We start from the raw sequence: 19,354 nt of genomic DNA on the forward strand, positions 1-19,354 counted from the left end.
AGCATAGTAAATAACAAGAAGGAGAGTTTAATAGAAAAGATTAAGAAATTGAGAAAGGTGATCAGTGACAAGCATAAAAGCCTGATTAATTTTGAAAAACGAACGGAGGAATTCAATAGGAAATCTCTTTCGCCATTAATAGAACCTATAATTGAATTGGGAAAAACCAAATCTAGTTTGCACTCTAATCATGATTTTACACCTAAAAAGGAAGAAGTAAAAGAGGAACAAGAGAGTATGGAAATTGATGATAATGAGGAGGGGGATGAAAAGAGTTATGAGAGTTCAACAGACAATTTTTTAAGCTCGACTAAATTTGAAAACAGTTTACTTGGTTCTAGCAGAAACGATGATGTGCTGTCACAATATCTAAAAACGTTTCATGCGGAAAAATTGAATAATTCAATCAGTTATGGAATTTCATATAATTCTAAAGATGACGTGTATTATATTGGAAATCAGCAAGTAATATTCGATAACGGTTATATAGATATTAATAATGAAAGATTCCGTTTAACACATGGTCTACTTGAGTTATTATTCAGTGCGAGACCAAACTCAAATCTTTATAATCAGAGAGATCTGGATAAGTATAAAAAAATCTTAACACTTACAGGCATACATTTAGATCGAAGAGGCTATGTTAAACGAAATCAGGGAATTAAATCGCAAATGATTCAAAAGTTATTTCCCAGTAAAAAAATTAGTAAAAAGAAGGGTTGGGGTTTATTGAAATTTGCAAAAAATAATTCTCATGAAAGAATTTATCAATACTTTGATAATTTTGACGAATTAGTGGAAAGATTAAATTTACTCTATTCCTCAAAAGCTAGTGGCAACACCGGGCATGATATTGAGATCGCGTCTATAATTGAAGAGCTAAAAGAAGCAAAATTAATTGTTTAGTGTTACGATGACTCTACATCGATTCGGACGAATTGATACGGCTAGTGCTAGCGGAGCTGTTGCTAATCTTACGTGTGATATTGACTCGATAACACAGAAGATAATCGAATCGATAAATCAACAAGGAATCAGCGAAGCTGTGAAATTTTATTTAGATTCGCAAATAACCAAACTCATTTCGGAAAATACAAAGAATATTGGAGTGAGCATAATTGAAAGAGAACATATTCTAAGTACATTACAAAATTTCAGTGCTAATATCGATAAAGCTATTGCAGAGAGAACTCAAACTCTAGAGAGTGCATTAGGAGAAGTGAAAACTTTAACAGACAGCTTTTCATCTCAGTATTAACAACGATAAAGTTGATAAAGCTTATTTAGATGAGAAATTAAAAGCCGTATCAGATAAAATTAAGAATTTGGAGGTGCTGGACAGAAACTATCTCAATACTAAATTAAAACAACTTAGTACAGAAATTTTTACTAAAGTAAATGAAACACAGCCATCGGGAATTGATAAGCAATATTTAGAATCTGCTTTGCAGAAATTGATTAGTTCTTCATTAACAAAGGAAGAGTTTGAAAAACGATTATCTGAAATGGCGAGTGCAATAAAAGCTAATATTATGGAAGGTATTGAACAGTTCATTACAAAAGATGCTATTGCTATTCTAATTAAGCAAATTGCAGAAAAGTATGCAACTAAAAATGATATAGGAGATTTTATTAAGAAAAACGAGTTGGGAGTTGCTGTGAAAAGCGTTCGTGATGAAATAGCTGAGGCAATTAAAAATTCGGAAGAGGGTACTGTCATGAGACTGCAATGTTCGGCTCCATTCATTGAGTATCTAAATTTATTCATTCACAGAATCGCCCTCGACATTATATCCAAATACGCCCAGGTAAGTTTTCAAATGAACTGGATTGAGGCAAAAGAACATAACCTTTCCGAAAATCAGGTAGTGCAAATTATTACAGAAAAAATGGATTTAGTCAAATATAAAGACTTTATATTGGGGCCGAAAACATAAAATCTTGTAAACAGTTGTGTGAGAGAGAGTGAACGATATGTTGTTTCAGTCTAGACGAGCGTGATTGATTATCAAAAACATAAAATTTATAAAGAGCGGTAACCATTGTAACGCATAGCTGCAAGAACAAGATGATGGTTTCACTTTAACTGGCAGTAGCGTATGGCCGATCAAAGGGGAGAACAGTCGAGAGCTGAGTGTTCTCTCCTTCACTCGTCATTCGTAGCGCAGAGATTGCTGCGCGGAGAGAAGCATATGGTTTCACTTAAATCTGGCAGTATATGAATGGCGGATTAAAAAGGAACTCAGTTACTTCACTGAGTTCTCTCTTCACATGGCTTTCACAATAGAGGAAAAGCGGTAGATATGGCAACGTGCCAGGGGCTCGACTTGGGTGCAAGTCAGTCTGCTGCTTGTGTGAGAGAGAAACACATAGGAGGCGTATCACAATTTCTCTCTCTCTATAACCTTGACGCGTGCGCTGGATTTCACTACATATCATCATTAGATAAGGAAAGTGTAGCATGCGTCGAATTCCATTAAGTTAATTGCAGGAGGTGTGTCATTTGGTTCTAATCGTTCGAGCTGATAAGACGAAAAAATGACTGGTTATTTTGATTGCACAAGTTTTAATGAATTCTCAATTGATGCAATTGAGTCAATTGGGGTTTTGATTGTTACCCTTTTGATTGGTTTAGAGTAACAAAAGTTACATTTCCCGATAATGGAGAAATTCACATTAAAATTATTGATATTGATAGCGAAGGTAATAGCACACTATCAAATTGCCGAATGAGTATTCTCTAGTCTTAAACAAGCATAAGCTTAAAAGTTTTCTTTCTCGCTCGTGGGAACTAAATGTTAGCGGAAATAGAATTTTCCTAAGAGAACTGTACAGTGATTGCAGGGATTGATGATTTGTCCACACCAAGTGATATAGGTCTGAGGATATCTATACCTATTTTTGGATATGCTTGTTCATTCTAAATTTACTATAGATATTCTCGGAGAAACACTTTACAAAAAAATAACGCCCGCAGGTTTGTACAGCACATAGAAAATTTCAATATAAATTTGTGAAATTTTTCTTAACTGTCGGGCGGAAAGCAAACCAATTGAATTAATTTGCAATCAATTTAATTTTACAGTATAAGTTTTATTAGATGTAGTAATATGGATTCACTTTAATTTGACAGTAGAGAATACAGATTCACTTTAATCTGTCAGTAGAAAGGGAAATTATTTTTTCCTCAGGGAAATTATTTTTTCCCTCACTGAGAGAGAGATCACTCTCTCTCTCTCTCTTCATCCCCCTCGTCCTCACTGGGGGAGGGGAAGAGATTAGATTAGATTAGATAAGATAAGATAAGAGAGAGAGGTAGATTAGATTAGATAAGATAAGATAAGATAAGAGTGAGTGGGAGAGGGGGGAGGGGGGGAGGGGGGGAGGGGGAGTTTGCAGGGGGGTGGGGGAGGGGGGAGATTGCGCATAAAAGCTTCCTTACACTGTCTAATGTACTCTACTGTTCTCCAGCGCCCTCCAAAGAAAATCCTGCATGATTTCTTGTGCGTTTTTCCATATGCATGAGGTAACAAGCTAGAACTATAAAATCGATTTTTTCATGACTACTTAAAGATAGAGACTTGCAAATGGTCTCAATCTCCTCGTTACAACAAGACTAATAAGAATATTGATGATGGTAACAACGAAAATATTCGACAACATTGAAAAATACAAAATGGCAGTCATTATTGACAGAAATTTTTACATCTCTTGTTATTCAGTTATTGTGAATAACCAAACAATGATGTTCGGAAGAATCATCTCATTTCAACCACTCTTTCAATTATTTATTCAACTTTAAAAACTCGAAACATACATTTTTTGGGGACAATATTTCACTTTCAACTCTGTATATGTATTCGCAGTAGACAAACACTAGTATTATTGGCACATTGTTGTAGAATATTTTCAAAGCTTGAAAATTACATCTGGTTGGAGGCTGTAAGTCCATATTTTACGGCTGGAGCGTCATCGGAAAAAGAGTACAAATTACTGTTTGCAGCGGAAAACATGCTCTTTCCTCCAAATGCCAATCTCAACTATTGAAAAACCATTTAACTCATGACTCTTTGAAGGTACATACTTGGGAATGATATCAATCTCTATATAATGATGTGTAGAGATAGATTATGCATGATGACAATCTTAAAAATTTTTGTCATCATGAAAAAAACAAGATGGCGGCAAAAATATGTCAATTTTCAAAAAATCATCTTTAATTCTAGTAATTTCGAGGATATCGGATCAATTAAGTCATCTGGAAGCTTCAATACAATCATACTACAATATCCTAAAGACTTATCCAATTCCACCAACTTTTACTATGGTGAATTTAACTACAAACTCTTGAAATCAGAGTTTTGGCTGCCATCTTGGATTTTTCACGCCATCAAACTGGGCTGCATTCCTTAGAGTGCCAGTTTGGTGGTGCATGCAACGACAAACTGGCACTCCTAAGATTTTGTCACCAGACGACAAAGTTGCACGCCATCAAACTGGGCTGCATTCCTTAGAGTGCCAGTTTGGTGCATGCAACGACAAACTGTGCTGGAAAGCCAGCCCAGTTTGTCGTCAGCCCACTTTGTCACCAGCCCAGCTTGACCCGGTCCCATATATTTGGCAGGACCGTGTCAAACTGGGCTGGCGACAAAGTGGGCTGATGACAAACTGGGCTGGTTTTCCAGCATACTTGCAACGACAAACTGGCACTCCTAAGATTTTGTCACTAGACGACAAAGTTGCACGCCGTCAAACTGGTCTGCATTCCTTAGAGTGCCAGAGTGCCAGTTCAATAATGCTCCTAGGCAGTAAAATCAAATATCTTTGTATTATAATACCATGCAGGTTTTATGAGAAAGGCGCCACTTAGGTTGGAAACATCTCAGTGACCATTGTTTCCAATATATTAAATACTTCTTGCACCAACATACTACAGTAGTAGTCCAGTCAATATAGACATAAAAAAGGGGATGTGCTTGCAATTTATATTGTAGTTCTGACTCTTTAATATACTATTTGGGTACAAAAGAGAAGTCCAGAACCAATTTCTTCATGCAAAATTTCCTTGTGCTAGATACAAAGTGGCCCAAAAACCTCATATTTTCGGCTCATTTTCCAGTTTTCAGCTATTTCTGCCAAATCTCGTAATCGGACAGAAAATTTTGCTCTTGCCTTTGTTTCAGATTATGAAATTCTGTATAAAATGAGATAATTCGGAACTCTTTATCTTCAATGAGTACTGAGTTTTGATTTTTCAAATTGGCCATTTATTGTATATTGGAATATGGGCTTAACTACACTCAAGTACACTCAACAATAAATTTTTCATTTTTCGACCGAATTTGACTTATGATGCATGATTTTAGACCGCCTTGACGAGCCGAGAAGAATAAAGTGTAGTATGATGAAATCTGAGCATTGTGTCAAAAGTTAAAAGTGATTGAAATTTTGATCCTTTTGGTGTCCTTAAGCGCGCCTCTCCACTAGGAAATACTGAAATGAAGTGCATCTAACGGGTGATTCTCATAGATCATAATATCATGAACGTATGTCATTGTGCGAAATATTAATGTGAGGACAATGTAGTTGGTGATGATGATTGAAGCTGAAAATTAGGTGTTTTTCACAATACAAGGAGCATTGTTTTCAGGTGTACCTGGAAATATATATTTATGAGATAGAGCGCTCTACCTGATCTCAGATTGTAGAGCACAAAAATACGCCCAGAGGGATTTTGAATTATACATCTAAATGGTCACAATCGTAAGATATTGTTGATCAAAAACTAAAATTCATCAAAATTGTTTTTTTTCTTCAAATTTCACTCATTTTTGAAAAAATCAAAACTCAGTACTCATTGGAGATAAAGAGTTCCGAATGATCTCATTTTATACAGAATTTCATAATCTAAAACAAAGGCAAGAGCAAATTTTTCTGTCCGATTACGAGATTTGGCAGAAATAGCTGAGAACTGAAAAATGAGCCGAAAATACGAGGTTTTTGGGCAACTCTGTATCTATCACGAAGAAATTTTGCATGAAGAAATTGGTTCTAGACTTCTCTTATGTACCCAAATAATATATTAAAAATCAGAACTACAATATAAATTGCATGCACCAATGTATATAGTGACTGGACTTGACAGAGTAGATCTGGTAGACTTCATAAATGAGTGTCAAAGATACAGTAAAAAGGGCGACCATATAAGCTATAAGCTACCTGAATTGTGAATATTGTTCCAAACAGGGAGGGATTGCAGAAACTACAAAACGGAATTAGTCAAGGGCTTCCGGCGAGTGATTAGTTCTATAGATGTGTAGTCCATCTGACATGGGTCAATGTAATTTTCGTATTGTTATTTAGGACGTTACTGATTTATTCTTTAGCGCTCTTTTACTCTTCTCTCTTTCACTCATTCTCTCACACTTTCTCTCTCTTGAGAGAGAGTGATGATGAAGCCGCCTTCCTGACTGATGTGGCTCAGACTCCATGGCATCAAATTGAAGCATTACCCTCAGTTGATGACATGGTCAAGACTTTCGAGAATTGGACTTTGACTTTGTATAACAAACATGCACCTTATGTGACAAGGAGGATTAATAGAAAACGACGAGTACCGTGGATGACTGAAGACATACTTAAGATGATGGGACGTAGAGACAAAGCACATAGAAAATTTAAAAAGACATTTGACTTGGACAGTTTGATAGAGTATAGGAGCCTTAGAAATAGGGTTAAACAGGAATTACAGAACTCAAAGATTAGGTACTTGAATTCGTTTATGACAAACAATAGACAAGACTCTAAATCACTTTGGCAGGGAATAAAAGAATTCGGGCTTGGCAAACAGAAATCGAATCCACAAATTGACTTACCATTGAATAATATAAATGACCATTTCATTTCACACTCTAACTAACGCGATGAAGTTGTCATTGCTAATCATATCGATGATCTTGAAGAGCAGGTTACAAACTTAGATTTACCAATCACTGATCAATTTCATTTCCATCCAATCTCAGAAGAAGACACTTTCAGAGCAATTCAACGTATTCATAGTAATGCTACGGGTGTAGACAAAATTCCTATTAAATTTATCAAGAAGATGTTATTTGCTGTTTTACCAACCATTACATACATTTTCAACAAGTCACTTGAAGAAGGCATTTTCCCTGAAAACTGGAAGTTTGCTCTGGTTCGCCCTCTAAATAAAGTTCCATCACCCAATAAAGTTGAGGATTTTAGACCAATCAGTATTTTACCTGCATTGTCCAAAGTGCTAGAAAGACTCTTTCATGCTCAAGTTGTAAAATTTCTAGACAACAATAGTAAGCTTCATAACTTTCAATCAGGCTTCAGAAAATTCCATTCAACTGAGACAGCTCTGCTTCGTGTCACTTATGATATAAGGTTAGCTATGGACCAAAGAAAATGCACCATCCTCACCCTATTTGATTTTTCTAAAGCATTCGATACTGTTGGTCATACAGTCCTTCTGAATAAGTTGGCTATTCTTGGTTTCAGTCACAACTCGTTAGTTTGGTTTAAATCCTATCTATTAGGTAGGAAACAATGTGTATCTGTCGGTGACAAAAAGTCAACTTGGAAAAACGTTATGCATGGAGTACCACAAGGTTCAATTTTAGGCCCTCTCCTCTTCACTTTGTATGCTAATGACCTTTCTTCCATTATCAAATTCTCCAGTTTCCATACTTATGCAGACGACCTTCAAATCTATTTAAGCTGTCCCATAACAAAAATTAATGAAACAGTTGGAATAATGAATCAGGATATCAATTCGATAGTGGAATGGACAAAGAAAAATGGCCTTAAGCTTAATCCCATCAAAACACAACCCATTATAATTGGATATTCTCGTCTTATAAGCAATATTGACCTTGAATCGATTCACAAAATTAGTGTAGACGGTAATGACATTCCTTACTGTAGCTCAGTTAAAAATTTAGGCATTATTATGAATAATACTCTTGACTGGTCAGAACAAGTGAACAAAACTTGTAAAAAGGTATTCTCAGCCATGCATGCATTGAAGAAAATGCACGATATCCTCCCTAGGAACATTAAATTATTATTGGTTCAATCTCCCATCTTCCCACATTTAATGTATTGTAATTCTGTTCTTAACGATATTCAAGTCACTCTGAATGATAAACTACAGCGTTGCCAAAATTATTGTCTACGTTTCGTCTACTCTCTCCAACGCCATGATCATATCACCCCAGCCCACATTGCTAGTTCAACATTAAAGCTTCCCGATCAGAGGCTTTTTCGAATAGTCAAGCTTGTTAGAGATATCTTAGGTTAGTAATACGGTAATCCGAACTATTTTAAAGATGATTTCAAATTTGTCTCTGAAGGTAGGAGGATAGATGCTTCACATACTAGAACCGGAGAAAGTACTTTAAGGATACCCAATCATCGAACTACTATTGGAATGCACTTCCTGTTTCTATCAGGTCCATCGAGAGCCGAGCGAGCTTCATCCTAACTTTAAAAAAACATCGTTTGGAACAAATGACTGAAACTGTCCGCCCCTAGAACGATCACATGAAATCCATCCCCCACCCATCCCACAAATACAAACCTTTAAACCATGTTACAGAACGAAATATATATATATATATATATATATATATATATATATATATATATATATATATATATTATATGAACTCATGTTATTTCAATTATCCACTGCATACTGCTGTATATTACTGAAAGTTGATAACCCTGATCTACTTTCAGCCTACTTCATTTTATTAATCAATTATTTGATCTTATCTACCTATATAATTATTTTACTCTATCAATTTTCTGTTTTTTTTTTCTCTTTAATATTCATATTGATTAAATTTTTACAATATTTCCATTAATAAATGAATCCTTAGTTTAAATAACGAAATTAACGTTTTGGTAGAGAGTAAATGGGAAGGATATTTTTAATATTCTTTCCGAAGAATGGACATTGATATGTCCAAAGCTCCGCCAATTTATGTAGATGCATAACAATATGATTATTATCTATAGTTATTATATTAAAAACTGCTTTTTCATATCATATACAGTTCAATAATTATTTTCTTAGTCTATATTATGTAAATTCATCTATAATTTTGCTGTATTGTAAGCCATTGTATATAAGTGTATAAGCCAGTATATATTGTAATCTACATAAATAAAGTACTCAATCAATCAATCAATCAATCAATCTCTCTCTCTCATTCACACCCTCTCCCTCACTCCCTCTCTCTCATTCTTTCTCTCTCACACACACACTCACACACACAAATTAATACATCAATGCTTAGGTACACACTTTATGCACTAAACAGGCTTTAGGGTTGAGTGGCAGAGAGGGAAATGAGTCCTAACTCCGCCCTAATAAAGGCAATTAATCAATCAATCAATACCTCACTCTCTCTCTCTCTCTCTCTCTCTTTGATAGAGAATTAGTGGGAAGGATATTTTGAAGTTTTGGTAGAGAGTTAATGGGGAGGATATTTTTAATATTCTTTCCGAAGAATGGACATTGATATGTCCAAAGCTCCGCCAATTTATGTAGATGCATAACAATATGATTATTATCTATAGTTATTATATTACAAACTGCTTTTTCATATCATATACAGTTCAATAATTATTTTCTTAGTCTATATTATGTAAATTCATCTATAATTTTGCTGTATTGTAAGCTATTGTATATAAGTGTATAAGCCAGTATATATTGTAATCTACATAAATAAAGTACTCAATCAATCAATCTCTCTCTCTCACACACACACTCACACACACACAAATTAATACATCAATGCTTAGGTACACACTTTATGCACTAAACGGGCTTTAGGGTTGAGTGGCAGAGAGGGAAATGAGTCCTAACTCCGCCCTAATAAAGGCAATTAATCAATCAATCAATACCTCACTCTCTCTCTCTCTCTCTCTCTCTCCCTCTCTTTGATAGAGAGTTAGTGGGAAGGATATTTTGAATATTCTTTCCAAAGAATGGACATTGATATGTCCAAAACTCCGCCAATTTATATAGATGCATAACAATATTATCTATAGCTATTACCAATTGATTTTTTCATATCATATGCAGTTCAATAATCATTTTCTTAGTCTATATTATGAAAATTCATCTATAATTTTGCTGTATTGTAAGCTATTGTATATAAGTGTAAAAGCCAGTATATTGTAATCTACATAAATAAAGTACTCAATCAATCAATCTCTCTCTCTCATTCACACCCTCTCCCTCACTCCCTCTCTCTCATTCTTTCTCTCTCACACACACACTCACACACACACACAAATTAATACATCAATGCTTAGGTACACACTTTATGCACTAAACGGGCTTTAGGGTTGAGTGGCAGAGAGGGAAATGAGTCCTAACTCCGCCCTAATAAAGGCAATTAATCAATCAATCAATACCTCACTCTCTCTCTCTCTCTCTCTCTCTCTCTCTCTCTCTCTCTCTCTCTCCCTCTCTTTGATAGAGAGTTAGTGGGAAGGATATTTTGAATATTCTTTCCAAAGAATGGACATTGATATGTCCAAAACTCCGCCAATTTATATAGATGCATAACAATATTATCTATAGCTATTACCAATTGATTTTTTCATATCATATGCAGTTCAATAATCATTTTCTTAGTCTATATTATGTAAATTCATCTATAATTTCGCTGTATTGTAAGCTATTGTATATAAGTGTAAAAGCCAGTATATTGTAATCTACATAAATAAAGTACTCAATCAATCTCATCTCTGTCTCTCTATTTGTTTAAATCGAGGCTTCTGTCACCATTAATAAATGATACATCAGCATAAGGTCACCAGCTTGGTAGGGTTTGGTGCATTCATGCTCTCATTTCATTCATAGATTCATAATTACCTCTCTTCTTTTTCATTTAAAGTCTGATCACAATGTTTTGTAATAGGACAGTAGGAATTCTTCATGAAGAAACGACTGAAGAAACAGAAACAAACCAACTTGAAAATCAGAATGAGTTGGTTTATGTATCATTGAAGGTGTTCTGAACAAAGCTCAGGCTAGAGCTACCAGAGGACTGTAATTTACTATTTGAATAATCAAATACAAACAAGGGGTAAAATTTAATCTTCAATTTGAGCCAGGTTATTTGTACAGTTAAACTCTGCATTAATGAACAATAAAAAAAGAGCAAAAACTCACCAGATTTATTCCAATCTTGACTACTTGCCCTTCGAAGCCTTTATTAGGTGTTTTGGTCAGATTCAGGGTGGGACGAAATCTGGGAAAAGACAGGTTCTGGCTTCCAGGCTGCCTTTTCGCGTTCAACTTGCAGGCTATGCACTGTGTTTTGAACAAAGCTCAAACTGGATTCTTTATAAATTCAAATCCAATTCAAATTAATCCAATTCAATACTATTTATGCTGTTATATTCATAATTCACACACACTACACTCAAACAATTATTTACAAGAAATTTCCGATCGAAATTACATGACAAACACAATTTTGGTCTTGCAACAAGACGGGCTGACGAAACAAGACAGACTAGTCAAGGACATCGAGAAGGCCAAAGCAGCAGGAGGGTCTGCGCTGGCGCAAACACAAGCCTGCTATTGGCAGAACTGCAGTCTGGCATTCTGGCACTACAATTTGAATTCTCTTATCAGACCATACCCCCGCCTCTGAAAAACTATTTTTCAGCCAAGTTACAAAACTGAAAAAAAAACCAAGGAAAGGAAAAATCCAGACATGCCAAAAAGAACAAAACACCAACACCAAAAAACAACACAAAAGAAAAAAAATGCAACAATCACAACAACTATTGAGTTGGGAGTGGATATAATTTTGTTACTGGTCTTTTATAAATACCAGTTTTTAGCAAACACTTGCCACTCGAACCTCACCATCACTTCCCGGAAACACTTGTTCAATGACACCCATTTTCGGAATAATTGCATTATTACTAGGTCGAACACGGAAACAATGATTACACTTGAAGACACAAATATGAATAATAGAGCGAGCAGACAGTATCCAGAATTTCTGTCTGATCAAGGACAACAATAACGAAGGTCCAGCATGACAATTCTTCTTGTGATGATAATCAATTAACATCAATACGAAAGCGTCGGATTTTGGTAAGATCATCTGATGACAAGTCTCAAATTCAAGTCCAGCATGAGACAAACGACCACCGACGCGAATCACACCTCTATCAATGAATGGAGACAGGCGACGTAGGCGCATAGAACAATCTTCTCCCTTCTCTAATTGCACAAATTCAGATGAAAAATGTATCTTCATTACCACTTTACATAGATACCTCTCAGCAACATCGAAATCTGATTCTTCTGATTGGGGTAAGATTCGTAAGAATTTGAGAACAAGAATTACAATTCTCAAAAGATGACCATAATCCAAACAACGACCAATCAATGAATATATTGCATTGCTGTTACAATCAGGAGATTTTGTGACTGTCAACACTGACGGTTTTTTCGCCTACAGTGGATCCACGATCTCTTCCATTCGAGTTCGGACGGGCCAATTGCATTTGTCCTCTGCCATCCATGATGGACCTGAGAGCCATAACGGAAAGTTCACAAGCTCAACTGGTGATAAACCTCTAGACAAACAGTCAGCAGGATTTTCAATTCCAGCAACATGCATCCACTCCTGTATACATGAATCCTGTATTTTTGTGACGTGATTACCAACAAAAGTTTGCCATTCTGCGGATGGAGCATTAATCCAACACAAGGTGACTGTAGAATCAGAGAGTGCGACAATACGAGACACATGACAACGTTCACTAATAATAGTGACTACTGAATTCATGAGTTCTGCCAACAAGAGTGCTGCACACAACTCCAAACGAGGTATTGAAACAACTTTAGATGGTGCTACCTTGGACTTTGAACACAATAATACAACTCTTGGCTCCTCACTCTCCTTCTGTGACTTCACATAGATAACTACACCATAACCAGACAATGATGCGTGACAAAAACCAATCAAACTGATGTGAGAATCCTGAAACAAACCAACGTGACGTGGAACAGCAAATTTCAATAATAGAGGCAACTCTTTTTGACAATTCTCCCAAAGAGTGCATATAGACTCAGGCGGCTTCTCGTCCCAATCCACTCCTAATTTCCACAGTTTCTGGACAAGACACTTTAGAAATAATGTAAACGGTGACAAGAGACCAAGTGGATCATAGATATGAGCCATCACTGACAGAATAGAATGCTTAGTAGCGACAACCTCACCACTCTTGACTGAAAACTGAAACAGATCAGTACTAGGTTGCCAAGTCAATCCCAAGATAGCCAAGGAGTTGTCTGCTTCGAAATCCTTGTACGAAAACGATTTCTCTTCCTCCGAGAATTTCTCCAACATTGATGGTTAATTTGAAGTCCACTTTGTGAGCGAGAAACCTCCTCCCTCAAACAGCTGCTTGGGCTGACGATACAGCTCCGCGGCCTCTGACTCTGTGGCGACAGATGTGACTAAGTCGTCCATGAACAAGTCTCTTGGTATTCTCGCCTTGGCTGCCGGAAAACGATTTCCATCCTCCTCTACAAGCTGGTGGACAGTGCGAAGCACCAAATATGGAGAGCTTGAAACACCAAAAACAACAAAATTGAGCTGATAAATTTCGATTGGATCCTCCGGCGAAAATCTCCATAATACATGCTGATAACGACGGCAGGAATCCTCCACTAATATCTGTCGATACATTTGTTTAATGTCAGCAGTTAGTGCGATTGGGAACAAACGAAAATTAACTAACAAAACAAAAATGTCAGTCTGCAATTTGGGACCAGCATGAAGAACCTGGTTCAATGACTAACCAGATGATGTTCTGGAACCAGCATCAAATACAATTCGGATGGGCGTGGTAGTGCTGCTTGCTTTCATGATGGCGTGATGCGGTATGTAGTAACCACCTCGGTCTGTCTGATCTGCTACAAATGACATGTGACCCTGACGTAGGTAATCAATCAATATTTCATGATATGAAATATGAGTATTGCTGTCAAGCTCTAGTCATCTCTCCAAAGTCAGCAGTCTGCATTCGGCGACAGCATACAAATCTCCCAAGCTGCTGGGCGGCTCCGCAAATGACAAGGCAACAACAAAACGACCAGAATTCACACGATGTACAGACTTCCGAAAATTTACCTCACACTCCAACTCTTCCGGTTTCAGTTGACAGCTTGGTGCAGGGCACGATTCCAACTCCCAAAAACGTTCCACAAAACTATCCAACGATGGACTACTAACGAATGGACTACAGATGGCTGTAAAACAATTTGACACATTTGTTGTTGAAGTGAGAATCGGCGCTCTCCCCATCAGAATGTGACCAAAGACACTATTAACAGTCATCAATTCATGCGATTCACCTGTACTAGGACTCCCACGTAGCAAGTGAGGAACTAACTCTGCACCAATGATGCCATCTATTCTACTAGGAAGGTAGAATTTGTCATCAGCCAGTGTGAGATTTTCAAGATGATGAAGTTTGGGTCTGTCGATTTCACAAGAAGGCAACTTGTCGATGATTTTATCTACCACTGTGGCATCCATCGAAAACTTGATGGTAGGATCCAACTTCGACTGAATCGACACACAAGTACGACCTCGAACTTCACTAGTACCACCACCGAATCCACGAACAACGGTTTTCATGGGCTGGAATGGTAGTCTCAAACGCCGACACAATTTGGCTGTAACAAAATGACACTGACTCCCGGTGTCAACCAAGAAACGAACATCACAAAGCTGATCATTACAATCTCGAACATTTGCAGTGACGGTCGACAACACAATGGTCGAATTTTCTACATCGTTGGATGTAGAACAACAACTAATAGGTGATGTGCCACCTGCCTTGGAGTTCGACGAGGACACAACACCTTCATTGGAACTTGATCTGGAAAAGTGCAATAAAGAATGATGAGATTCTCGACATTGAGCACACTGATTTTTACTACGACAATTTCTACTCAAATGATCCACATCAAGACAATGAAAACAACAAAACTTTCCTTTAATCAAACAATAACGATCCCAAGGAGTCATTTCCAAGAAACTTGCACAATCTACTAACCAATGACCTGGTTTTGAGCACTTCAGACAATTGGGCTTTTTACTAGATGCATCGTTAGATGAATCATTAGATTGAACCACAAACACCTTTGATTTATTATCTTTTTTGTGCTTCATATTAAATGATTCAGTCTGTTTCTCATCAGAAGGAAGAGTCTTAATTTGCTTTTCAATGAACTTGACATAATCGGTATAAGTTGGCATAGCCTTGTCATGGATGGCCGATTCAAAATTTCTACAAGAACTTGGATCCAGCAATCTCAAGCCATGATAGAGGAATATCGAGTCTGACAAATCAATGAGTCGCAATCTCTTCAATGCATTGATTGAACTGCAAAACCCATCCAAAATCGCAATACAACCTGCCTTGGATTCTGATTTTATTGGACGAAATTCAAAAATTTGTTTGAAATAGGCATCGACTTGCGCCCGTGGATCGTTATAGCGGGTCAATAATGCCTGCCAAATTATTTGATAATTGTTAGCCAATGGTGACAAATATTTGCTGCTTGTCCAGTAGAGAGTGTTAGCCGCTACTTCAATATACTGAAACAGATCTAGGTGTGAGTCGTTGAATGCTACAACATGATCTTTATTCAACTCAAGTTCCAACTCATTAACCACTAATTCTGTCTTTTCATAATCCGAAATGGTCTGAGACACCCGAGGATACAAGATTGAAAATTGCTCAGCAACTTTTGGATCAGAGACATTTTTAGACAGTTCATAAATTCTTTGCAATCTGGCATACAATTGTTCCAGTTTAGCGCGATGCACCCTGATTTGTTTCTGTAATTTTTCCTCCATCTTGAACTAATACACAAAATAATTCAGCCCCGACAATACAAACAACAGACAATAAAACAAGAATGAGTTCAAAACTAGATGAAAGGAAGAATCACGAGTTAGTAAGTTATCAAAGTTAAACTTTGATTATCAATTCACAAGATAAGTTATTGCTGAAGACAAAACTATATGATTAGATAATGTTCTTCCAACAACTCACAAACAAATGATAACTTGTTGAATTGAACAAACAAAATCATGCTGGTGATTAACCTTCACTAACATGTATAAAAAATGGACAATACAAACTCCAACAAACAAACAAATTCCTGAAAAAGAGCACAATGAGCCCAGCTTTAGGAAATTACAATTTTAACTGAAATAAATTTAATTTCAGACAAATACAAATTGACAAGAAACCTTGCTCTTAGAACAAGGCTACACAAACTTAAGTTGAGCATGGATCAGACCATTCTCAACATGCCAACATTGGAAAAATACGAAACTGCTTAAATCCAATGTGTGTGAATTAATCAACAAATTACAAATTTAAATTTATCCTGGCTCGGCAGGAACATAAAATGTTCTGAACAAAGCTCAGGCTAGAGCTACCAGAGGACTGTAATTTACTATTTAAATAATCAAATACAAACAAGGTAAAATTTAATCTTCAATTTGAGCCAGGTTATTTGTACAGTTAAACTCTGCATTAATGAACAATAAAAAAAGAGCAAAAACTCACCAGATTTATTCCAATCTTGACTACTTGCCCTTCGAAGCCTTTATTAGGTGTTTTGGTCAGATTCAGGGTGGGACGAAATCTGGGAAAAGACAGGTTCTGGCTTCCAGGCTGCCTTTTCGCATTCAACTTGCAGGCTATGCACTGTGTTTTGAACAAAGCTCAAACTGGATTCTTTATAAATTCAAATCTGATTCAAATTAATCCAATTCAATACTATTTATGCTGTTATATTCATAATTCACACACACTACACTCAAACAATTATTTACAAGAAATTTCCGATCGAAATTACATGACAAACACAATTTTGGTCTTGCAACAAGACTAGTGATGAGCTAAAGCGTTATTTGCGGTAAACGGTTATAACCGTTACTGTTACTTATGCTTAACGGTTATTTTAAACCGTTCTTTAATAACTACTATCAATATTCTCAATCGGTACACCTAGAGAGTTCCGTAAAACTGTTCTTGTGAATGCTGTAGCATAGCCATAGCCTACCAGACAATATAGATGTTTTGTAGTCTACAGTTTATATTCACCATAGATATTAAATGAAAATTTGAATAAAATTATTCATATTTATACTAATTCCTATTAATTTTCCTATTCTTTCATTTATCCCCTATAAGTATTTTTTTCTCATTTATCATGGTAATTTTCTCAACTGAATTGCACAAATAATGAAATTCTAATTTTTAAGGTAATCTAAAAAAAGTTTGCTTGAACTGTGAGACATTATTGAATAAATGAATATTGATGACTCTCAGCTGAAATTTGGATATTTCAGAGATGAAACATTTTCAGATTATTTTTGAAATTCGAAAAGTTTTTAGTCATCAATCTTACCCATATGTAGTCATAGGCCTAATAGTTGTAAACAGTTTGTGATGGAAAATCAAAATCAAAAACTTATTATTTTTATCTGTGCTTGCACTGTGCACTGAATTCATAGTACGTTAGTAGTTACCACGCTGCCTACTGGCAAAACATTTTACTACTAAACGGTTTATTTTCTTTAGCTCGTTACGTTATTCGAAAATTATTGTCAGTTCATAAGGTTATAACATTACAACATTTTAGTGAAGTTGAGTAAGTTACTGGCGGCTGAGCCACCTAGTGGCAAAACACTGTACTACTAAACAGTTAGTCATTCTCGTTATTTGTTACTGTCAAATTTATAGTACGTTAGTAGTTACCATGCATAAATCTGTACGCATCTTTAGATGCAATATTGTCAATTGATTGTTTCGAAATTGGTGTTTGGAGAGATATTTCTACGTTATATTCTTAGCACCAGAAAGTCACATTTGCCTAGTTCATTCAATATTTATTTATTTCATTGGCAATTACAGATCATAATTATGATAAATATAATATGATTGGGAGAAGACAACAGGCATAGCCCAAAACTATCTTCTCCCAAATTTTTACTAATAAAAGTTTCAAAAAAGAATAAGGTTAAGATTTCACTTTCACTTCAAAAAGTCCAATTTCCACTTAACAACTAATGACTAAACTGAAAATTCTGAATTTTGATATTTAAAAACTGATTAAAAACAAAAATATTTCACTCAACTACATTAATTTGAAGATAACCAAGAAACTTTTGCAAAGTCTTCGTCCTCAATATTTTTTATACATATTACTTTTGAACTGCCTTGGAGGCCTAAGAAGAATCAGTTATCATGTGATGTGAAAAAATGGTTGGTTAAAATTCTCAAACTAGGTGGCCCCCTCCTTGTTATAATTATTTATAATTTATCATGTATAATGTACCTATGTCTTCTGCAAATAAGAAGATTACTTTGTCTTCATAATCCCAGCATTTATCTGTTTGTAAAACATATGTATGAACTAATCACATCAGGATTTAAAAGTAGCCCAGTTTGGCAGCATGTAACTTTGTCGTTTGGTGACAAAATCTCGGGAGTGCCAGTTTGTCGTTGCATGCACCGCCAAACTGGCACTCTAAGGAATGCAGCCCAGTTTGACGGCGTGCAACTTTGTCGTTCAGTGACAAAATCTGAGGAGTGCCAGTTTGTCATTGCATGCACCGCCAAACTGGCACTCTAAGGAATGCAGCCCAGTTTGATGGCATGCAACTTTGTCGGTAGCCCACTTTGTCGTCAGCCCACTTTGTCTTCAGCCCAGTTTGTCATCGTCCCTATTCGGCTACAGGCTTTCAAAATTACACAAAACATTCAACACAAATTTAGAACACAATAAAATTATTCAGATCTCAATTAAAACATTTTAAATTTCAATTTTATAGAAAAATTTCAAGAGAACTAAAAACACCTCTACAAGCCAGCAGCCATTTTTTCATGATAGAGAAATGAAGCCTTTTGGGTGAAGCCTAGACACGTCATCAATTTTGCCAACCTCACTAATAAAGAATACAACTCTACAAATTTCATTTATTATACCCAATAAAACTTTATTTTTAAAGTTATTTTAAATTTATTTACCCTTTATGCTGTTTAGAATTATCTGTTAATTCAGAAATAGAACTTTGTTACAGTAGGATGTTCAACACAAGTGTATCTGATAAATTCCCGGTAAAATGTCAAGTCCGCATATCGATTACACCGATATTTGCTATCAAGTTTTATTGATATTGAATTGAAGATACGATTTTAATTGAGAAAAAATGTAATGTTACATTATTCAAAATTATGGGTCTGTAAA

The 19,354-nt window shown here is 35.9% G+C and overlaps 1 protein-coding gene across 1 annotated transcript in view; it reads left to right on the forward strand.

The window, feature by feature from the left end:
* Window positions 1–19,354, forward strand: part of LOC111054523 (F-BAR domain only protein 2) — a 148,638-nt gene that overhangs the window by 107,272 nt on the left and 22,012 nt on the right. The window lies entirely within an intron of this gene.

Source organism: Nilaparvata lugens, chromosome X (genome assembly GCF_014356525.2).
Source record: "Nilaparvata lugens isolate BPH chromosome X, ASM1435652v1, whole genome shotgun sequence".
Taxonomy (NCBI): Eukaryota; Metazoa; Arthropoda; class Insecta; order Hemiptera; family Delphacidae; genus Nilaparvata; species Nilaparvata lugens.